Source organism: Salvelinus sp. IW2-2015, linkage group LG18, assembly GCF_002910315.2.
Source record: "Salvelinus sp. IW2-2015 linkage group LG18, ASM291031v2, whole genome shotgun sequence".
In the NCBI taxonomy this organism is placed as follows: Eukaryota; Metazoa; Chordata; class Actinopteri; order Salmoniformes; family Salmonidae; genus Salvelinus; species Salvelinus sp. IW2-2015.
In genome coordinates, this window is record NC_036858.1 from 35,963,668 (window position 1) to 35,988,534 (window position 24,867).

Below are 24,867 nucleotides of genomic sequence, written 5' to 3' on the forward strand. Positions count from 1 at the left end.
ATCACGCACACACAAATCTGTTCTCATCCCATAGTGGTGAATGGTAAACACAGAGAGAGAGAGAGAGAGAGAGAGAGAGAGAGAGAGGGGCAGGTGGTCACTACTCACATCGTAGGCCCCAGCCTTGATCTGCTGATAGAGCTTGTGCTGGTCCTCATCCCAGAAGGGAGGGTAGCCCACCAGGAGAATGTACAGGACCACACCTGCACACAGAACACAAACAGAGGGGGTTAGTACACACACACACACAGCTATGTCTCACTATACTTGTGAGGACTTTTTTGATTCCCATTAATAATCCTACTTTCCCTAACCTTAACCCCTAAACCTAACCACTAACCCTAACCACTAACGCCTAACCCTAATTCTAACCCTAAACCTAACCCCTCAGCCTAAAATAGCCTTCTTACAAGTGAGGACCGGCAAAATGTCCTCACTTCTCTGAATTGTAGTTGGCTTACTATTCTTATGAGGACTTCTGGTACTCACAAGTATAGTAAAATGTGTACACATACACAGGTTGGAGGAGTCACTCACCACATGCCCAGATATCCACTGGCTTGCCGTAGGGGTCCTTCCTCAAGACCTCTGGAGAGAGGTAGCCCGGAGTGCCTGCAAAACCTACAGCAGCAAATAACGTGTCAAAAAGAATAAAACCAAAGTCTAGGATCTAATGTAATGACATTGTCAGAGAAGTGTACCAACAGGACATTTCATCAAAACCCCCTATCATCCCCATTCAGAGGAGCCATATTAATGAGTAGCACTATGACTCAGAGTGTGCACAGACTTCTGTCTCATTGGCTAGATAAGACCAAGTCTGCTAATTTGGAGCTTATTCCTCAACACCAATCTAATAAACATCTATTAATGCATGTGGGCACTCAGCCCAGGCCCGCTGGCCCCTGTTTCTCTCTGGGGTGTGGTGTAAGTGACAGGTTCAAACCACTCTGTCTGGAGAGATGGACACAGGGGGGGGTCAAATCAAACAGTCGTCAGATTAAAGGTGAGGGGCCCTACTGTCAATACTGCACAACCTCTGGGCCCACTACCTTGATGTGCAAATGCCAAGCGACATTATGCCAGTGAGTAAGAGATGGAGAGCAGAGCGATGGAAGGAGTGGAGGGATGAGCAGAAGAGAGGGGTGGTGGGATGAAAGAGGTACAGAGGAGGGCAGGATGATAATGCAGAAAGAGGATGGCGGGATGGGGAAGGAGAGAGGTGGAGGTGAAGTATTGGAACTGGCCCATAGGACTACAGTTGTAAGATCGGTACCATTAAAGAGTACTGCTCACCCTTTTTTATTCACTGAAGACATTTAACTTACATTTTAGTCAGGTAGCAGATGCTACATTTAGCGACTTACAGTTAGTGCATCTTAAAGATAGCTAGGCGAGACAACCACATATCTCAGTCATACTAAGTACATTTGTCCTCAACAAAGTAGCTATCAGCAAAGTCAGAGCTAGTAAGAAAGAACATTTAAAAAAATAAAGTGTTAGGTTATTTAATATATTCTTTAAAGAGAGTAGGGTTTCAGATGTTTTTGGAAGATGGGCAGGGACTGTGCTATCGTCAGGGAAAAGCCAAGAGACCAGATGTGCCAGAAAATAGTATTCATGTTGGTGTGTAGGGTTTGATTATAGCCTGAAGGTAGGGAGGGGCAGTTCCTCCTGCTGCTCAGTAGGTAAGTACCATGGTCTTGTAGTGGATGCGACCTTCGACTGGAATCCAGTACAGTGTGCGGGGGAGCGGGGTGACATGGGAGAACTTGGGAAGGTTGAACACCAGGCAGGCTGCGGTGTTCTGGATTAGTTGCAAGGCTTTGATGGCACAAGATGGGAGCCCAGCCAACAGTGAGTTACAGTAGTCCAGACGGGAGATGACCAGTGCCTGGATTATGGCCTGTGCCGTTTCCTGTGTGAGGTGGGGTCGTACTCTACAGATGTTGCAGAGCATGAACCTGCAGGAGCTTTGATGTTTGCAGAGAACCTCAGGGTGTCATCCAGGGTCAGGCAAAGTTTCTTTGCACTTTGGAAGGGGGACACCGTAGAGTTGTCAACCATGATGGAGAAGTCTTGGAGCGCGGTAGGCCTTCCCAGGGAGGAAGAGCAGCTCTGTCTTGTTCGAGGTTGAGGTGGTGGCCCCACATCCAAGCAGAGATAGGCACGGGGATCAGAAGGGGGGAAGGAGATAAGTAGTTGAGTTTCATCCGCATAGCAACGATAGGACAGACCATGCGAGGATTTGACGGACCCAAGTTACTTGGTGTTTAGAGAAAAGAGGAGAGGGCCCAGACCTGAGCCCTGGGGAACACCAGTAGTGAGAGCACGTGGTGCAGACACAGATCCTCTCCACGTCACCTGGTAGGAGTGGCCTGCCAGGTAGGATGTAAAGAGTGTGCAGAGCAAGAGAGACCCAGCCCTGAGAGGTTGGAGAGGAGGATCTGATGGTTCACGGTGTCAAAGGCAGCAGATAGCTTTGGCAGTGCGGAGAGCCTCCGTGACACAGAGGAGAGCAGTCTTGGTTGAGTGACCCATCTTGAAGCCAGACTGGTTAGGGACAAGAAGATCGTTCTGAGAGAAATTACGAGAGAGTTGGTCAGAGACAGCATGCTCAAGTGTTTTGGAAAGAAAAGATGGGATGCCGGTCAGTAGTTTTTGACGTCAGAGGAGAGGAAGTCTGAAGACTGACTTCCTGTCATTGTACGTCTTCCATCTTTGTCATTGCTAGCATTACTCTTTTATGTAATGTACATTTGAATGTTTAAAGTCAAACTCTTACCAAACCACGCCTGCTCGTCTCCCTGCACCTCGATGGCCAGCCCAAAGTCAGCCAACTTCACCGCGGCTCCCTTCAGCTTACTGGCCAGGAGCAGGTTCTCTGGCTACAAACCAGAGCCAAACCATAGAGGGGAGACAAGACAGACAGAAAGAGAATCAATCAATTCGGCAAAAGTAATTGCAGAAGAAACTCCTTCAAGAGTCTATAAAAGACACAGACAGAGTTGAGTCATTCAACTGAACTGTGAGGTCCATGAATGCTGACTGCAAAACATGACAGGAATCTGGATCAGAAAATCCATGAAAAAACTGTGTTTTTTTGGTTACTATATGATTCCAAATGTGTTATTTCATAGTTTTGATGTCTTCACTATTATTGTACAGTGTTGAAAGTAGTAAAAATAAAGAAAAACCCTTGAATGAGTAGGTGTGTCCAAACTTTTGACTGGTACTGTAGGGGAAAATGAAGAAAGGCATAAATCATTCAATGTCATGTGTGTCGGAAGTGGGTGGGCGTACACGTAGTGTGCCTCTGAGGGTCAGAGAAGGTCAGAGAAGGTGAATGTAAATACCCCTGGGGTGTGACCTTCAATCAGTACCTATGGGGGGCTGTTGGGAGGGAGGGGGGAGAATAGGAGGGCAGGGGAGGGGACAGGGACAGGTGGAGGGGGGCTGTGGTGTGACTGCCGTGTGCAGTGCCGAGTGCCCTCATGGCCCCGGCTTTGTTTGACTGATTCTGCGACCGAAGCGTGACATTTTTGCTAAGTCTCCTCCGTGCGCCTCTGTCTCTCTTCTCTCTCTCTCTTGAGCAGGGAGCATAGAAGGAAAGGAGCGAGGGAGACAGAGAGAGGGAGAAAGAGGGAGAGAGACAGAGTTCAAGAAAGACAGGGAGAATAGAGAAAGAGAGATAAAGAGAAAGGACAGAGAAAGCGAGTGTCGACAGATGGAGGAGAGCGAGAAAGAGACAGAGACAAAGAGAGAGAGAGAGAGAGGTTACACCCGTCGTGATGAATTAGAGGTGGCATAATAAGTCCCCCTACAGTCTACGCTGGCGCTGGAGCGCTCCGGCGTGACATCACCCAGGTTGCCGTGGCAACCAGGCTGCCACCAGCATCTCTCTCGTCCCCTTCGCTCTTCCCTTGTTTACCTTCAGCCATTTGGCCTCCGGAGATGCCATGCAGGCAGCCAGCCCATTGTGATGGTCTTTGTGTTTGTGTGGTGGGGGGAGGACAGCTCTCAGCTTCTCTCTTATTCCCTGTATGTCTCACTTTTCATCTCTATTCTTTAGAGAATATTGCAACCACCCCCCCGCTCTCTTTTTTTACATTTCCAAAGGACATTGCATAAAACATATAATGGAGTGGCATGAGGCCTTACTCCACGGTGACAGTCTTACACACGCATGCGTACACACACACACTTCATTATTTCCGACTCACTTCGCACGCACGCACACACACACACACACGTCATTATTTCCCCCTCACTTAGTGCTTGTCTCTGCAGTGGATCTGCTGGCAAAAGTAGTAACAATGCATTGGACTTATGGAACGCCTCCCAGCCTGCCAGCTGAATGACGGATGGTTCTACTGGTACACGTACACAGAATAACGGTGGTGATACAAGATGTAGTTGAAGTAGTATTGGTAATAATGCTTTCAGTGCCGTGTTTGTAAGAGCTGTACGTTCAAGAGGCTCACCGTGATATTCAACACATCTTGTTGACTAGAGCATGTAAACGGTTTGCTATTGACAAAGCTAAGTATGCCTAAATGGGTCTGTTTTTCACCGTTCAAACCAAAACAAAATAACTCTTTGGAGTGTGTCCTCTTGTTAATACTGGAGTGCGGTGGTAAGTATCACCAGGCCAGCCAGCACTGTGTCTATTCACCGTGATGTCACCCTGGCTATAAATAGAAGTCAAATGGTGCTCCGTCTGCTTTCGTCAGAGATGGAGAGACCGAGGGGGAGAGAGTGAGGGTGAGAGAGAGAGGGTGAGAGAGAGAGAGAGAGAGAGAGAGAGAGAGAGAGAGAGAGAGAGAGAGAGAGAGAAAAAGAGCGAGAGAGACAGGCTGGGGAATGATAATCACCTGAAACACACTGTCTGGCTCAGTGTCTCTACTTTTAATTCCAGTCTGACTAGATGGAAAGGGTCTGTTGTTTTTTCATTAGCCACTCTCTCTGACGTCCAAAGAATTGTATTTTTTTTATTTGCTTACGTGTGTGTGGAATTTTGTGTACTTTTTCATTGGCTTTCATATACACACATTTGTGCATATGCGTCGGTAGGGTTGCCAGCGGGAGGGATTTGGGGGCGGGGGCATGATGACGCAGCCCTCCCAGGTGTTGCGTTGCCATGGTGATAGATGACTCACCTTGAGGTCCCTGTGCACAATGTCATGCTGGTGCATGTGGTGGACACTCTCCAGGATCTGATTGATGCACTGGCTGCAGAGAAAGGAGACACAGGACACAGAACACACACGTCAACGCGCAGACACATCACAACCACCACACAATACACAGTACGGGGTAGGAACTAATGGAAACTACTGGTTTATGGATCAGATGAGGTGCGTTTCCCCTTGTCATTTAAGCACTTTGAGCACTTGCAGGAGTCCAATTCATGACTATTGCTGTTTGTTATTATTATAAACAGTGTTCTAGAACTACAGGCTGAGAAGCAGAGAAAGATAGAGACTGAGAATGTGGGCCTCCTGAGTGGCGCAGCGGTCTAAGGCACTGTAGCAGCGGTCTAAGGCACTGTAGCAGCGGTCTAAGGCACTGTAGCAGCGGTCTAAGGCACTGTAGCAGCGGTCTAAGGCACTGCATCGCAGTGCTAGAGGCATCACTACAGACCCGGGTTCGATCCCGGGCTGTATCACACAACCTGCCGTGATCGGGAGTCCCATAGGGCGGTGCACAATTGGCCCAGTGTCTTCCGGGTTAGGGGAGGGTTTGGCCGGGGGGGGCTTTACTTGGCTAATCGTGCTCTAGCGACTCCTTGTGGCAGGCCGGGCGCCTGCAGGCTGACCTCGGTAGTCAGGTGAACGGTGTTTCCTCCGACACATTGGTGGGGCGGGTGTTAAGAAGCGCGGCTTGGCGGGTCATGTTTTCGGAGGACGCATGACTCGACCTTCGCCTCTTGAGCCCGTTGAGGAGGTGCACCGACGAGACAAGATCAAAAAAGGGCTAAAAAAGAAAACAATTAAAAGAGACACAGAGAGACTGAAAGAAAGCAAATAGAGAGACTGAGAAAGACAGGGCGATACAGAGAAAGAGAGGGGAAGAGTAACTGTGCAGAGGACTCTGTGTGGAGCCAGAGAAACCTCGCTAGCCTCAGCCCTTTCCCCATACGGGGCTGTTTTCTATTAAACCAAAAGCCTGCAAGACAGTAGATTTATTTACCATGTCATCTCAGCGCCATTTTCTACTGTCGACCTCACATCTMTCATATCCTCCCAACAATCTGGCTGTAAACACACATGGTTATATTCCATCTAAATGGGCAACATTTAAGTCACACTGAAGTTGGTGCTTTTTGGCCCTACTTTACACATTGCCAGTGCCAATGTAACGTCTCTGCAGTTTTATAAGGTCTGTGGGTAAAACAGACACCTACTAGGCTTAATGGTGAATAAAGCTATTATCGACTTCAGTATGTTTTAAGAGAATATGTTGACGTGGGTTTGATAGTACATGGTCTGTTTCCTAGTCTTTCCCACATAATTTTTTTTTTTACAGTTTACTATAGAATACTACAGAACTTACTATAGAATGCTGTAGTAAACTGTAGTATACTGTAGAATACTATACTACACCCTGTAGTATCCCTCGATCATGTGTAGTACTTACTTTAGAATGTAGTATACTGTCGAATACAATAGTGAATACTACAGTATCATCGAAGTACAGTACTACAAAGTAAATATAGTTATAGAAAAAAGCAGAAGCGCTGAACTATCCATTCAGTCCGAGTCCTACCTACAAACATTATGGAAAATGTGCTATTTTTGCTAGTTTCCTCAAGGAAAATGCCTCTAAACGGGGTATTCTAGTAGATGCCAGGCGCGCTGGTTTGTGTCAAGAACTGCACCGCCGCTGGGTTTTTCACACTCAACAGTTTCCTGTGCGTATCAAGACTGGTCCACCACCCAAAGGACATCCAGCCAACTTGACACAACTGTGGGAAACATTGGAGTCAACATAGGCCAGCATCTCTGTGSAATGCCTTCGACACCTTGTAGATTCCACGCCCCGACGAATTGAGACTGTTCTGAGGACAAAAGGGGGCTGGTTGCAACTCAATATTACGAAGGTGTTCCTAATGTTTGGTATACTCAGTTTTATTTTACTACAGTATTTATACTATAGTGAACTGTAAATACTACAGAATACTATAGTATAATACAGCAAATACTACAGTATTCACTGTACCACAAAAACAACACAATAAATTCTATAGTAAAGTCCGCAAAAACACTACAGTGAATAATATAGTATTTATACCATAGTATACTATAGTATTTTTTCATATGTGTTGGTTCAACTTTTCTTTTTACTCTTTACACTCTCTTACACATTGTATATATWTTTTTTTAAACAGCTAAGAGGCTGCTATGTGCTGAGTTACATCAAACAGGCATTAAAATCACTACTCTGGACGGCTCTGACTTAGAATATGTGAACAACTACAAATACCTAGGTGTCTGGTTAGACTGTAAACTCTCCTTCCAGACTCACATAAAACATCTCCAATCCAAAGTTAAATCTAGAATTGGCTTCCTATTTCGCAACATAGCATCCTTCACCCATGCTGCCAAACTTACCCTCGTAAAACTGACCATCTTACCGATCCTCGACTTCGGCGATGTCATTTACAAAATAGCCTCCAACACTCTACTCAACAAATTGGATGCAGTCTATCACAGTGCCATCCGTTTTGTCACCAAAGCCCCATATACTACCCACCACTGCAACTTGTACCCTCTCGTTGGCTGGCCCTCGCTTCATACTCGTCGCCAAACCCACTGGCTCCAGGTCATCTACAAGACCCTGCTAGGTAAAGTCTTGCCTTATCTCTGCTCGCTGGTCACCATAGCAGCCCCCACCCGTAGCACGCGTTCCAGCAGATATATCTCACTTGTCACCCCCAAAGCCAATTCCTCCTTTGGCCGCCTCTCCTTCCAGTTCTCTGCTGCCATTGACTGGAACAAACTACAAAAATCTCTGAAACTGGAAACACTTATRTCCCTCACTAGCTTTAAGCACCAGCTGTCAGAGCAGCTCACAGATCACTGCACCTGTACATAGCCCATCTATAAATAGCCCAAACAACTACCWCTTCCCCTACTGTATTTATGTATTTATTTTGCTCCTTTGCACCCCAGTATTTCTACTTTGCACACTCATCTACTGTCAAATCTACCATTCCAGTGTTTTAATTGCTAATTTGTATTTACTTCGCCACCATGGCCTATTTATTGCCTTTACCTCCCTTATCTCACCTCATTTGCTCACATTGTATAAAGACTTATTTTTCTACTGTATGTTTGTTTTACTCCAAGTGTAACTCTGTGCTGTTATATGTGTCAAACTGCTTTGCTTTATCTTGGCCAGGTCGCAGTTGTAAATGAGAACTTGTTCTCAACTTGCCTACCTGATTAAATAAAGGTGAAATACAAATAAATAAATAAATACATTTAAGAAAAGCAACAGCCCCTTTCCATCTAGTCAGACTGGATTTAAAAGTGGAGTAAGAACACAAGAGAAAAGGGGATGAATGATAAAAGAAGGAGAGAGAGAGAGAGAGAAGAGAGATGATATTATGAGAGACAGGGTCCTAGGGGAGCATGGTACTCATGAAATATCCTTTCGTTCAGAGTAATCAGGAGAAAAGCATGTATTGTGGCCAAATTTGGCCAAATCTGTACCCTGCATTCCATTCCATCCCTCTACAAAGGCACCAGCACTGCCATTCCCAGTAAAAGTCTTCCTCTCTCGCTTTTTCTCTCTCTCTCTCACTCTCTCTCTCCTTCTTTGTCTCAAGGAGGCCTGTGTGTACACACACATGCGCGTTTCCACCCATTTTTCTCCTTCACTCTCCGCTCTCCCTCTTATCTCAACAAGAACTCATAGTTTCCCCTCGAAATTCGACGTATTATGGATGAACGTTCAAACAGAAACAACTCAAAGGTTAACACTTTAGGTATTAATTCCGAGTGGTTAAGGCTAGGGCTATGGTTCGGGGAAGGCTCTGCAAACCTGCCGACCTCATACCATCAAGAATCATCAAATATTCTCACGGCTTGCTAGAGCTCTGTGAACAGCCGCAGCGCAGTGGTCTGAGCAGTGTGCTTCGGCACAGAGCATAACGGGTTTGCGCCCAGTTCTGGGCAATTGTTTTTCCTTTTTTTTTTGTGAGCGCCGTGGAAGGCATATATCGACGTTCTCAGGACCTTCTCAAACGTCCAAAATCGAATTCTAGTGATTAGGCTGCTTATCTAGCTTACACGTTTTCTCACTCGACCCCAAATTCTTTATCCTCCTGTCTTGTCTCCTCTCCTCTTTTTCTCTCCCTCCAGTCTCTCTCCCTGTTCCTCTCTTTCTCTTTCGCCCCCCCCCCCTCCTTTCCCTGTACTTGTGAAAAGTCATACTCTTCCCCCTCCTTTCCCTGTACTTGTGAAAAGTCATACTCCCGGAGGCATTTTGCACCCTATCATATTCTCTCGCTTCCCCTTTTGCTTGATTAAATGAGCAGCTCAGGTGGCGTGGTTGAGCCCGGACCCAGATTCTGTCCTGGAGAGAAACACTTCCCAGCCAGAACAGAGACATGCAGGCCTCTGGGCCAGAGCCTCCATATTGTCCACAAACTGTCTGCAGCTTCCTTCCCCCTCTGACAGCCACACTCACCCCTGGCCCACACTGAGTCTCACACTCTCTCCCACACAGCCCATGTGCACACAAACACCATGCCAGGACAATACTCAGCCTAGGGAGGAAAAGCATGAGTGTGGAACTGTATAGTTACACACAATGTCAACGAACATTATGTTCCACAGGAGGTTGGTGGCACCTTCATTGGGGAGGACTGGTTCGTGGTAATGGCTGGTGCAGAATGAGTGGAATGGTATCAAATACATGGTGTCTATGTGTTTGACGCCATTCCATTCGCTCCGTTCCAGCCATTATTATGAGCCGTCCTCCCCTCAGCAGCCTCCACTGGTATGTTCATATGTGCAAAAGGTCTCCAAAGAAACATGTTATGGTACGGACACAATTGTCCAAGTGAAGCCTAAATAAATGTAGGCTGCGGGGCAACAGAGTGTTGTGTGTTCTCAATAGTGATGTAGAATGACAGTGTGCACTGTACTGTATGTGTGTGCGTATAGTAGGAGAGTGTGTTTTAACAATGTGTGTGTGTGTGCACGGGGGTGTGTGTGTGTGTGTGTGTTTCCACCTGGCATCAGCCTCACTGTAATACTCTCTGGCAACAATGTCTTCAAACAGCTCTCCACCGGTGACACTGGAAGGAGAGAAACAACAGCTTAGTCAACACATGGACACCAGTCTGGAACCATGATGGTATGATGGCACACACCCAGTCTACCAGAGAATCCGGGGAACACTGCCCAGAGAGAGCATGTTCCACTGGACAAACAAAACACACAAGCACAKACAAACACACAKACAAAAGCATGGTTTATGCAAAAGACAATTTAGCYTAAGACAATTAAGAAAGTGTTTTGGTTGAGGAAGAATGTTACCAACACTTGGGGCTATAGGGTGTTAACTATAGATGTTAACCCTAGTTAACCCTCTCTTGAATGACCTGTAGTTACACAGTGCTGTCTGAGTGGTGACATGTCAGCCTGTCCTCTCCGCAATAAGAACAGTCCCACTAGACCAGGGATGTCTAACTCATTTTGCCCTGGGGGCCGCAGTCGGTCTTCAACGAGGTCCGGAGGGCCACACTGAAAATTTGATATGCTTCCTCGCTATGAAAATGTGAAAAAAATGATCCTCTGTCCATCGTTTTTTCAATTTACTATTCTCCCTGGCTGTACAGTGCCAATCGGAAAGTATTCAGACCCCTTGACTTTTCCCACATTTTGTTAGGTTACAGCCCTATTATTCTCATCAATCTACACACAATACGCCATAATGACAAAGCAAAAACAGTTTTTTTTGAATTTTTTTGCAAATGTATTAAAAATGTAAAACTGAAATGGGAGACGAGAAGCAAGTACAGGGAGTGAACATTTAATGGATAATAGACAAGAAACAAACAAGGACAGCGTCTGGACAGGGGAAAACGTAACGACATCAATGCTGACACGGGGAACAAACTGAGGAGCAGACAGATATAGAGGGGCAATCAACAAAGTAATGCAGTCCAGGTGGGCCCAATATTGCACAGATCCACGTAATGATGGTGACAGGTGTGCATAATGAAGGGCAGCCTGGTGCCCTRGAGTGCCAGAGAGGAGAAGCGGGAGCAGGCGTGACATAAGTATTGAGGCCCTTTACTCAGTACTTTGTTGAAGCAACTTTGGCAGCAATTACAGCCTTGAGTCTTCTTGGGTATGACACTACAAGCTTGGCACACCTGTATTTGGGGAGTTTCTCCCATTCTTCTCTGCAGATCCTCTCAAGCTCTGTCAGGTTGMATGGGGAGAGTTGCTGCACAGCTATTTCCATGTCACTCCAGAGATATTCGATCAGGTTCAAGTCCAGGCTCGGGTTGGGCCACTCAAGGACATTCCGAGACTTGTCCCGAAGCCACTCCTGCATTGTCTTGGCTGTGTGCTCAGGTTATTGTCCTGTTGGAAGGTGAATGTTCGCCCCAGTCTGAGATCCTGAGCAGATTTTCATCAATGATCTCTCTGTACTTTGCTCCATTCATCTTTCCCTCAATTCTAACTAGTCTCCCAGTCCCTGCCACTGAAAAAACATCCCCACAGCATGATGCTGCCACCACCATGCTTCACAGTAGGGATGGTGCTAGGTTTCTTCCAGATGTGACGCTTAGCATTKAGGCCAAAGAGTTCAATCTTGGTTTCATCAGATCAGAGAATCTTGTTTCTCATGGTCTGAGAGTCCTTTCGGTGCCTTTTGGCAAACTCCAAGTGGGCTGTKATGTGCCATTTACTGAGGAGTGGCTTCCGTCTGGCCACTCTACCATAAAGGCCTGATTGCTGGAGTGCTGCTGAGATGGTTGTCCTTCTGGAAGGTTCTCCCTTCGCCACAGATGGAACTCGGGAGCTCTGTCAGAGTGACCATTGGGTRCTTGGTCACCTCCCTGACCAAGGCCCTTCTCCCTCGATTGCTCAGTTTGGCCGGGTGGCCAGAACTAGGAAGAGTTTTGGTGGTTCCAAACTTCTTCCATTTAAGAATGATGGAGTCCACTGTGATCTTGGGGACCTTCAATGCTTCAGAAATGTTTTAGTACCCTTCCCCAGATCTGTGCCTCGACACATTGCTGTCTTAGAGCTCTACGGAAAATTCCTTCAACCTCATGGCTTGGTTTTTGCTCTGACATGCACTGTAAACTGTGGGACCTTATATAGACAGGCCTTTCCAAATCATGTCCAATCAATTGAATTTACCATAGGTGGACTCCAATAGAAACATCTCAAGGTGTCACGCCCTGACCATAGAGAGCTTTTTATTCTCTATGTTGGTTAGGTCGGGGTGTGACTAGGGTGGGTTATCTAGGTGATTTATACATCTATGTTGGCCTGGTATGGTTCCCAATCAGAGGCAGCTGTTTATCGTTGTCTCTGATTGGGGATCATATTTAGGCAGCCATTTCCCCTTTGTACTTTGTGGGATCTTGACTATGGATAGTTGACTGTTAGCACTAWTGTTAGCTTCACGTTTCGTTTTGAGATGTATTGTTTTTGTTTTGCTGTGAGTTTCATCTAGAAATAAAAAGATGTGGAACCCAGATCACGCTGCGCTTTGGTCCAGTTATTATGACGATCGTGACACAAGGATGATCAATGMAAACAGGATGCACCTGAGCTCAATTTTCAAGTCTCATAGCAAAGGTTCTGAATACTTATGTAAATAAGGTATTTCTGTTTTCGCTTCGTCATTATGGGGTATTGTGTGTAGACGTATTTAATCCATTTTAGAATAAGGCTGTAACATAACAAAATGTGGGAAAAGGGAAGGGGTCTGAATACTTTCTGAATGCACTGTACAAAGGTGTCACGACTTCCACCGAAGTCGGCTCCTCTGCTTGTTCGGGCGGTGTTCGGCGATCGACGTCACCGGCTTTCTAGCCATCGCCGCTCCATTTTTCATATGTCTATTTGTTTTGTCTTGTTTCCATACACACCTAGTTTTCATTATCTAATCACACTGCATGTATTTAGTCCTCTGTTCTTCTCCATGTCTTTGTGTGTAATTATTGATTGTTATGTGGGTTCGTTCACGCGCTAGACTTTGTACATCCTCCGTGTTTTGGGCACTTTGATGTCATTTTGTGCTTATTTATTGACCGGAATAAAAGTGCGCCTGTTAACTCTACTCTGCTCTCCTGCACCTGACTTCGCCTCCCGTACACACCCGTAACAAAAGGGCTCTCAGTCTACACCACTTGACCTGCTGATAACCATACACACTATCACAGTTATCTATTACTGAAACTAAACAAAGAAGCATTTCTTATGGTTTTGAGTATTGGATGTATTAATGATAATAATATGGTCATTTAGCAGACTTATAATTATTACATATAGCCATTACATGTGGCCTCTGCAGCAATCAAAGCCACATGTTATTGTCTGGTGTTATAAGCACCTTTAAGTATGAGAGTTGTGAGAGTATATTGGCCAGAGAGAGCAGGGGACTGGCTGACAGGTATCAGTATACTCACAGGTCAAAGACGAGGTAATGGAAGCCTTCCTCTGAGATACTTTCGTGTAGTCGTACTGTGGGACAGACAGACAGACAGACAAACAGCCAGACAGACCGAGAAATAGAGCGAGAGTTAAAGAACAGTCACACACACACACACAACACACACACACACACACACACACACACACACACACACACACACACACACACACACACACACACACACACACACAACACACACACACACACACACACCACACACACACCACACCACACAACACACACAGACACACAGACACACACAGCTCTTATCCCCTTATCTCCCGCCTCGACAATTCCTCCTCTGCTTCCCCCGAGCCCCAGGGACGCACTTAGGGCAGTGAGAGCTCGTTTGTGTCACGTTGTGACCTGCAGTTCGTGGAAAGCGAGACGTGAGATTCGCGTGGACACACACACACTTGCTCAATCACCTGTAGCCTCAGGCTGTGGAAGTGAAGCTCCTTCTAGGTAGGAGCTTAAGCTGTTTCATTCAGGTGACATCAGCAGGTGTCCATGGGTTCATTCATTAGTGAGTATTATTGCACTGCCACTTAAGTCCTGTTGCATGTCTGTTCACAATCTTCAGTGGCCAGTATAATACACAGTATGTGTTGGCATAAGAGATGTAGTTTGAATGTACTGTGTGTGTGTGTGTGATTGCATGGGAGTGTACAGTATGTTCATGTGTGTAACACCTCACAGTGATGTATGGAGCAATGAGCTCAGAACATCCAGCTGCTTCGGCCATCGTACACACACCCCATCCCAACAACACACGCACCACATCCCAACAACACACGCACCCCATCCCAACAACACACGCACCCCATCCCAACAACACACGCACCCCATCCCAACAACACGAGCTCCTAGAGTCGTCGTCGCGATGTCTCAAAAACACACACACCCCATCCCAACAACACACACACCCCATTCCAAAAACACACACACCCATCCAAACAACACACGCACCACATCCCACAACACACGCACCCCATCCCAACACACACGCACCCCATCCCAACAAACCCATGCACCCCATCCCAACAACACACGCACCCCATCCCAAACAACACACGCACCCCATCCCAACAACCACACGCACCCCATCCCAACAACCACACGCACCCCATCCCAACAACACACGCCACCCCCATCCCCAACAACACACGCACCACATCCCAACAACACACGCACCCCATCCCAACAAACACACGCACCCCATCCCAACAACACACGCACCCCATCCCAACAACACACCACCACATCCAACAACACACGCACCCCATCCCAACAACACAAGCACCCCATCCCAACAACACACCGCACCCATCCCAACAACACACGCAGCCCATCCCAACAAACACACACCCCATCCCAACAACACACACACCACATCCCATCCCAACGACACACACACCCATGCCTGGCTTTGTCTCTGTGGGAACAAAAGGGTCCCCATCCTGGTTGGGAGCTGGGGGTTTATAGGCAACAATGTAGACGTTCCCAGTGCGCTTCTGTGCTTACCACGGAATACCTGGATTTAAACCGGGAACACAACAGGCTTCCAATGCTAACTCCACTCAACGCACAGGGCTTAGTGATATGTCCCTCAACACATGGGCCCCTGACTTTGTCTGAAGGGGGGGGGGTTATCTATATGCCAGCAGTCCGCAATAATGCCGAATTTACCATAACCATTACAGAGAACCCCTAATTGCAAAAATTACCCTATATACTGTACAGTCGTGGCCAAAAGTTTTGAGAATGATACAAATATTAATTTTCACAAAGTCTGCTGCCTCAGTTTCTATAATGGCAATTTGCATATACTCCAAAATGTATGAAGAGTGATCAGATGAATTGCAATTAATTGCAAAGTCCCTCTTTGCCATGCAAATGAATTGAATCCCCCAAAAACATTTCCACTGCATTTCAGCCCTGCCACAAAAGGACCAGCTGACATCATGTCAGTGATTCTCTGTGAGTGTTGACAAGGACAAGGCTGGAGATCACTCTGTCACTCTGTCATGCTGATTGAGTTCGAATAACAGACTGGAAGCTTCAAAAGGAGGGTGGTGCTTGGAATCATTTTCCCTCTGTCAACCATGGTTACCTGCAAAGAAACACGTACCGTCATCATTGATTTGCACAAAAAGGGCTTCACAGCAAGGATATTGCTGCCAGTAAGATTGCACCTCAATCAACCATTTATCGGATCATCAAGAACTCAAGAGAGAGCGGTTCAATTGTTGTGAAGAAGGTTCAGGGTGCCCAAGGACCGTCTCCTAAAGTTGATTCAGCTGCGGGATCGGGGCACCATCAGTACAGAGCTTGCTCAGGAATGGCAGCAGGCAGGTGTGAGTGCATCTGTACGCACAGTGAGGCGAAGACTTTTGGAAGATGCCTGGTGTCAAGAAGGGCAGCAAAGAAGCCACTTCTCTCCGGGAAAAAACATCAGGACAGACTGATATTCTGCAAAAGGTACAAGGATTGGACTGCTGAGGACTGGGGTAAAGTCATTTTCTCTGATGAATCCCCTTTCGATTGTTTGGGGCATCCGGAAAAAAAGCTTGACAAGGTGAGCGCTACCATCAGTCCTGTGTTCATGCCAACAGTACAAGCATCCTGAGACCATTCATGTGTGGGTTGCTTCTCAGCCAATGGAGTGGCTCACTCACAATTTTGCCTAAGAACACAGCCATGATAAATAAAGAATGTACCAACACATCCTCCGAGAGCAACTTCTCCCAACCATCCAGGAACAGTTTGGTGACAAACAATGCCTTTTCCAGCATGATGGAGCACCTTGCCATAAGGCAAAAGTGATAACTAAGTGACTCAGGGACAAAAAACATCGATATTTTGGGTCCATGGCCAGGAAACTCCCCAGACCTTAATCCCATTGAGAACGTGTGGTCAATCCTCAAAGAGGGGTGGACGAACACAAAACCCACAAATTCTGACAAACTGAAAGAAGGGTCAACACTGCAAATATTGACTCTTTGCATCAACTTCATGTAATTGTCAATAAAAGCCTTTGACACTTATGAAATGCTTGTAATTATACTTCAGTATTCCATAGTAACATCTGACAAAAATATCTAAAGACACTGAAGCAGCAAACTTTGTGAAAATTAATATTTGTTCATTCTCAAAACTTTTGGCCACGACTGTATATTCAGTCAATAAAAAAGCAAGTGCCAATTAAGATGAATGAATTGAAACTGTAATATCAAACTGGTTATATATATTCATGGAAGACAATCTCAAAAAGCAGTAACCTCAGCAGTGGCACTTGCTCGTAGAAGCCTACGGCTATGCAATGGCATAACCTTATTTTGTTAATTTAGCAGAACAGAAACATTTCCCGAGCCCTTATCACAGTCAAGACACATCTATTTTATAGTAAAAAACATGATATCATCTACAAGGGTGAACATAGATTTAATTTATTCCCGATACGGGACCTCCTATGTGTGCGTGCCCGTGCATCAAAAACATTTATGGACCTGACAAGCCCGCCCCTGGACATTCTGCCGCCACTAGCCAAGACAAACAATTCCACCCCCTCCTATCCCCACTAAACTAGAAAGGTGTACCGCAGGGGTCAGCAAATGTAACGTATATACAGTTGAAGTCGGAAGTTTACATAAACCTTAGCCAAATACATTTAAACTCAGTTTTTCACAATTCCTGACATTTAATCCTAGTAAATATTCCCTGTCTTAGTGCAGTTAGGATCACCACTTTATTTTAAGAATGTAAAATGTCAGGTTAATAGTAGAGACAATGATTTATTTCAGCTTTTATTACTTTCATCACATTCCCAGTGGGTCAGAAGTTTACATACACTCAATTAGTATTTGGTAGCATTGCCTTTAAATTGTTTAACTTGGGTCAACCTTTCGGGTAGCCGAAAAGCTTCCCACAATAAGTTGGGTGAATTTTGTCCCATTCCTCCTGACAGAGCTGGTGTAACTGAGTCAGGTGTGTAGGTTCGTTGCTCGCACACGCATTTTCAGTTCTGCCCACACGTTCTTACAGGATTGAGGTCAGGCTTTGTGAGGCCAGTCCAATACCTTGCCTTTGTTGTCCTTAAGCCATTTTGCCACAACTTTGGAAGAATGCTTGGGTCATTGTCCATTTGGAAGACCCATTTGCATCCAAGCTTTAACTTCCTACTGACGTTGCTTCAATTATTGCACATCATTTTCTATTATTTTGTGAAGTGCACCAGTCCCTCCTGCAGCAAGCACCCCCACAACATGATGCTGCCACCCCCGTGCTTCACGGTTGGGATGGTGTTCTTCGGCTTGCAAGCCTCCCCTTTTTCCTCCAAACATAACGATGGTCTTATGGCCAAAAAGTTTATTTTGTTTTATCAGACAGAGGACATTTAGTGTCTGTAAACTTCTGACCCACTGGAATTGTGATACAGTGAATTATAAGTGAAATAATCTGTCTGTAAACAATTGTTGAAAAATGACTTGTGTCATACACAAAGTAGATGTCTTAACCGACTTGCCAAAACTATAGGTTTAACAAGAAATGTGTGGAGTGTTGAAGAACGAGTTTTAACGACTCCAACATAAGTGTATGTAAACTTCCGACTTCAACTGTATGCTGGGAGTCAGGAAGCAGGTGCAGAAGGTGAGTTTAATCATAAGACAAAAGGCAGATAAGCAAAACAGGAGAAGCGTACTGAACGTGACAAAACCAACACTGACTGATGACTGAGGCTACTGAGGGCTAAAGAAAGGGAGAGTAATCAAGGTGATGGAGAATGATGGTTGTGATGGAGAAGATGGCTCAGACCGGTGGTTAGTAGACCTGGCGACGTCGAGGGCTGGAGCGGGATTTAGGAGTGACAGTAATAGGTTTGCCAATTGCTTCCCTAAAAGCTGCCTGGGTTTAAACATCTTCTCTTTTCAGAAAGTGAAAAGCTCAATTAATAGGGACATAATATCAAATAAAAAATGTTGAAGGCTGCAGCTCAACTTCAGAATGTCATAGAGACWAATCAATATATCCCCACATGCCTCAGAGTCACATCTTTTGTTGGCATTTTAAAGCTTGTTTCTAGCACAAGGCATCATGGAGTTATGCATTGTTATAGAACGCTATATATTATCTCTATTCTTTTGTTTTCTGTAAAGTTACCAATAGGTATCCTTTTTGCCATTTTCTTTAAAAAAGTGTATTGCATAACCTCACTCAGTTTGAGCCCTGGTTTCAACCGAACACACCAAGCCCTTCCCAGACACGGAGGTATTTAAAGAGTGCGTGGTGACAGTATAGGAGGATTTGACAAAACCGACAAGTCTATGGATAGCATAATTGCATCTGTCAAACGGGTAGGCCGACCTCCACATTGTTTTGAATAGGACGAAATAGGCTCCAACAAAGCCCTCGTTGTTAGTTAAGTCAAATTAAAATGAAGACAATTGCTGAAATTAATTACTTTCAGCACCATTTGCTGTCCACCTCTGTTTGATTATGCCGCAGCTGCTCCAAAGCTGATGTCTGCCCGCTTGCCTTTTTAGTTGACTTTCTCCTGCTTTCTCTCTCCTCATTAATAAGCTAATGATTGAAAAAAGTGTCAGTCTCATGGCATTGTAATACAGATGGTCTCCAGTCTATGGGCTACAGAAAATCCACACAGGGTGCTACTCTTTCTACCATAGGCTACATCCTTTATGTAAGGGTAAATTAAGTTGATGGAGCYTTGGTGTAGCGCCGAAGCGCCGAGTCTCTCCAACAGCACGCTGGAGAAGCGCGCTGGGCATGGAGCTAAATATTTTGCGCCCCTGCCTTCGACAAAGTGGGCACTGCTTATCATGGGGTGGCATCAGCGCTCACCGAAATAGCCCTCATCCCACTGGGTGAGAGAAGTTCTCATTGTTTTTGAGCAGAATAATGTGAGGTGTTATGTGTTGTTGGAGGAAGGTCTTGGTCAGTTTAGCTTGGAAAATGACCTCTCCGTCAAACTGTCGCTCTTGGCGGCTGCCTAATCCAGCTATATGTGCGGATTACCTTTTTATTGTGGCATCAACACAACCAGTCACGATGTTTTTGTCTGATTGTCAAACAATCACTTCAAAGGGCTCCTTTACTAGGCTACCCGTGCACATTCATCCACTCAAAACATATTTACAGCCTCCAACCAGTTGCGGATGGAAAGAGACATCTGTTACAGAAATCACCAAAAAGTGTAATGACATTTGGTGATTGTCATTTGGACAGAATGTATGCGTCCACTGCTGTCCGCGTGTGTCTTGGTGTCGGCCACACGGCCTTGGCAAAATGTGAGTGTTCTCATCAAACCATATTGCATTTTGGATCGTAGGGTATAGGCCTACCACCTGTTTTCAAGCCCAGTTCGCAAAGTAGCCTAACATGCTGACCAGACCGGACACGTCGCGTGCGCGAGCGTCACAAAATAAATMTAGAAATCCATGTTATTCAATTATTGCACCCACACTGCTCGCGTGCGTCAACGAGCGTCTGCGTTACCAAGGGCTAAAAAAGAAGTAATTCCTATTTTTAACGCAGATCGCGCTGAAAGTCCTAACTCTCCCATCTCCTCATTGGTTTATAGAAGCAGGTACCCACCTGCTGATTGAAAGACGAACTGTTTTGCCGGTTGTCGTGGTAATACTATGAAAGTTTAGATGCGATCACCATATAAGTTCAACGATGAAAAAGCCTGGAAGGAGGAGAGATGACTAGAAACGATTTGTTTGGCCGTTTTATGTGTGGATTAATTTGTCGGAGTAGAGGACCTTGTGCAGTTCAGGTAAAATAACAACTCAATGTTTATATCCCAGGACAAATTAGCTAGCAACAGCAAGCTAGCTAAATAGGACAAATTAGCTAGCAAGTGCAAGCTAACTAGCTAAATTGCCATACATGTTTAATGCTTTTCGACCTGTCCCCAAATTAATGTCATTGGTTCAGAGTTTGTTTTGAAATTTTAACCTGCATGTCGTGATCGCGTTTGGTGTAGGGGGACAAAATACARGTATGCACGATAGTGCACGATGGCGCACGCGCGCAGCCGGTTTGGGTTCCGTGTAAGCGGAAAATAAACGGGACGCAATTATTCCAAAACTGCAGCTAGTTATTGGAACACATTAGTACCATTTTGAATTTGTGATAAAACTGTTGTCATTTGGCAAGGACTGTAGTTAGATACTTTTTATAGGCATATACTTCTGTAGGCATGCGTGATGTTTGGCTTGGTTTCTTATTTTTTGAGCCCCGCAAATGCACATGTTGGTCTTTGGAACTCTAGAGTCAAAGCAATTTAACGTTGTCTTCAAGTCAACATAAAAAAAAAATCTAAGCACATTCTACCAAATAGTTTTACAGTATTTGAAAAATAAATTATCTCTGGTTAAAGAGACTCATGCACATCCTTCTATTTACCTTTTTTTTTGTTTGAAACACTGTCACAATGATTWAAAAAAAAAACATATCTATTGTAATACAGACTATTTCAAAACATTACTAATCATAGAAAATGACAAATTACCCAATGGAGCATGATACTTTTCTGGTACAAAGCGTGGGAGKAAAAACATATATTTGCACCCCTATTTTGCAGCTGCTCCGTTTGCTCCAATGCTCAGGCACTTATTAATATTTGTTTTATTTATTTAACCTTTATTTAACTAGATAAGTCAGTTAAGAACAAATTCTTATTTACAATGACGGCCTACATCAGCCAAACCCGGACAACACTGGGCCAATTGTGKGCCGCCCTATGGYYCTCCCAATCATGTCCGGATGTGATACAGCCTGGATTCAAACCAGGGACTGTAGTGACACCTCTTGCACTGAGATGCAGTGCCTTAGACCGCTGCGCCACTAAGGAGCCCTATGCTTCAACACATCATCTATATTGCTCAAGGCACAGGATGTGTGTTTGTGTGAGTCAATGTGTGCATGTGTAAGTGTGTGTTTGTACTGTATATGCGTGAGAGTGTGTGAGAGAGTATAGTGAGGTGTGACAAGATGGCCAACAGTACATGCCAAGGGTAGGTGAATCATGTGTGTGAATCATGTGTGTATACTGCCTGCACTGTCTGTCACTTGTGTGTTTATGAGTGCAGAAAGAGAGCTACGGTGAGGGGGAAGAGAGTCTGTGTGTGTGTGTGTGGTGTGTTGTGTGTGTGTTGTGTTGTCGTGATGTTGAATGAACTAGCCTGCCCAGCGGCAGAGCACTCCTTGTGCACTCCATTCCTCCTCCTCCCTCCCCCTCTCTCTCCTTTTCTCTCTCAATTACTCCTTTGTTAGAGAGTTTATCTGCAGTCCAAGCAGAAAACATGACAATCTGTCCCTTTGACTGAGAGGTGAGGTGAGGTGAGGTGAGGTAGAGAGAGAGAGAGGAGAGAGAGAGAGAGAGAGAGAGAGAGAGAGAGAGAGAGAGAGAGAGAGAGAAGAGAGCTCAGGGACAGAAACAATGAGGACAGAGGAGAGAGAGAGAGGGAGAGAGAGAAGGGAGAGGTGAGAGACAGATGGGAGCAGGTGGACCAGAATGAGATGCCGCTGGAGAACAGAGAGAGAGCAGAGAGAGGTAGAGCAGTAAGAGGGGATGAAGAGAAGGGAAAAGCAATTGCGAGTGAGAGGTGGATGCAGAAGATAGAAACAAGAAGCAAGTTGAAAGCAAAAGTAAGGAGGAAAATGCAGAGGGAAGGAAAAAAGAAAGGGGAAGTAGGTGCTCTGCGTGTGTTTAGTTGAAGGCAGTGTGCTGACTTAGGTGAGGAGCATCGCGATGCAAAGTAACGGAGAAGATGCATTCATGAAAGCGTGCTATGATACTGCTTCCTCTCTTTCTCTCCTCCTCCTCGTCCTCTCTAACCCAAACACCCTTTCTCTCTGTGTGGCTTTGAAAGTGTAAATTACACGCAGCTCCCTGGCCTGCTGCTGCTGCCCTCTCCACCCAAACCTGTGCGCACACACACACACAACAACACAACACACACAGCACACACAACACACACACACACACACACACACACACACAACACACACCACACACACACCACACACACACACACCACACACACACACACACCACACACACACACACCAACACACCCACGCCCCCATCCTCAGCCACACAGCTCACCACTAACACCAATCTCACTCATATACATTCCTGTCATACCTATCTCACACACGCACATTGCACACACTCGCACACATATCACACATTCACTGGTAGTGGAGGGAGAGGCTGGCTTGCAGTGTGAGGCAAGGTGAAGACTGTGTCATTTCCCTGAGTTTGCATGCGGTGGTGGGTTGACTCCTCATCACCAGTCGCACCATGCAAATGGCCCACACAAGTGGGCATCAGTTAACTGGCTGGCTCCATTTGCCTACACCCTAACTCTCTTCCATGAAGTGCTTCTGTGACACCATGTGACACACTGACACTGGAGACACCCTCAGTGCTCTTCAAAACAACYTGTCTGAAATGTTGGGCAGAATTTAACCACTCAAAGCAATTTTTTTCCCTCTGGACAGCCAACGAGATTTTGTCAGCGGTCAAATGTGCAGCAAAGAGACTTCACCTGTTGCTAGGCAACCAGCCGAGCATGAATAACCGCTATCATGTTAGCCAGCTCACCAACTAGACAAAACGATGTCGCCTCGGTTTCATCCTGTCAGGTGGGTTACCATACAGGCACACTTTTATTTAGCCTACTATGCTAAGTAGGAGCCACTCACCTATGTTGGGGTGCTTGAGCAGGCGACAGATGCGGGCCTCTCGTTCCAGTTTTTGATGATCTGAGGGGGAGAGGAAAAGGAAACGTGTCAGAACATCAACACAATCACACACCTTTCTGTTGTTAAGTCGATATTCTGCAGGATTGGTCTTAAATTAAAGTAATGAAGGTGGCCTCCCGAATGGCGCAGCGGTCTAAGGCACTGCATCGCAGTGATTGAGGCTTCACTACAGACCCGGGTTTGATCTCAGGCTGTGTCACAACCAACCGGGAGTCCCATAGGGCGGTGCACAATTGCCCCAGTGTCTTCTGGGTTAGGGGAGGGTTTGTGCCAGGGGGGCGTTACTTGGCTCATCGCATTCTAGCGATTCCTTGTGGCAGGCCGGGCGCCTGCAGGCTGACTTCAGTCATCAGTTGAACGATGTTTCCTCCGACACATTGGTGCAGCTGGTTTCTGGGTTAAGCGAGRGGGTGTTAAGAAGCGTGGCTTGGTGGGTCATGTTTCGGAGGACGCATGACTCGACCTTTGCCTCTCCTGAGCCCGTTGCGGAGTTGCAGCGATGAGACAAGATCATAATTGGGGAGAAATTAAATACAAAGAAAATCACAAACCACCATTGGGCAATGGGACTGGGAGGCACATCCCTATACATCATGTGTTATATACATGCATATAATATATGCATGTATATATATATATATATACCGAAAGTTCTGTACTTTTACGATACTAGAWCATGAAAAACGGTTTGGTAATACAATGTTTGTTACTTTCTGTACTTCTGTCAAATGTCTTTCGCGTCATATACAGATAATGAGGATCGAGTCTGTCTAGTCATTTGTCTGAATCTTCTCAGCCTGGCTAGCTCAGTAGTAAGCTACTGCATGCGACTGACACAGCGGGAGCCACTTTTTAGAAGCAAGTGAGAGGAGAGAGAAAATGCAGACAGCATGGCTTCTTCCTCCACGCCCGCAGCTTGCTGACAAAACAGGCTCCAGAATACTTTGCTTACAGAGCAGATGATGAGGGCCAACCCACCGAAACGACTAGGCAAAAGGTGTTACAAAGCAGTGTAAGGGAGGTTTAGTTGCAAAACAACATTAACAACAATTTTACACTGATATGTTAAACGGTTTAGATGAGTCTCAGATATGGTTATGCATAAGGAAAATGTTAGATATTCTTCTGTTACTTAATATTCTGTTTTATTTTTGAAAGAAATGGAATATAGAAGAGGATCTTGTTGATATTTTAGTTGTTCTACCAGCTAGCAACATATTGTTCAWTGTTTAAAAAAATAAAGCCCAGTGGTTATTCTGTAACTTTAGCTAATACGCAGTGGTATCGTTTCAGTATCGAGTGTTGTTTTAGTATTGAATATCGTTTCAGTATCGAGTGTTGTTTTAGTATTGAATATCGTTTCAGTATCGAGTGTTG

The 24,867-nt window shown here is 45.5% G+C and overlaps 1 pseudogene; it reads right to left on the bottom strand.

Annotated features, from left to right (window-relative positions):
• LOC111977594 (calcium/calmodulin-dependent protein kinase type II subunit gamma-like) overlaps positions 1–24,867 on the bottom strand; it is a 134,007-nt pseudogene that overhangs the window by 42,787 nt on the left and 66,353 nt on the right.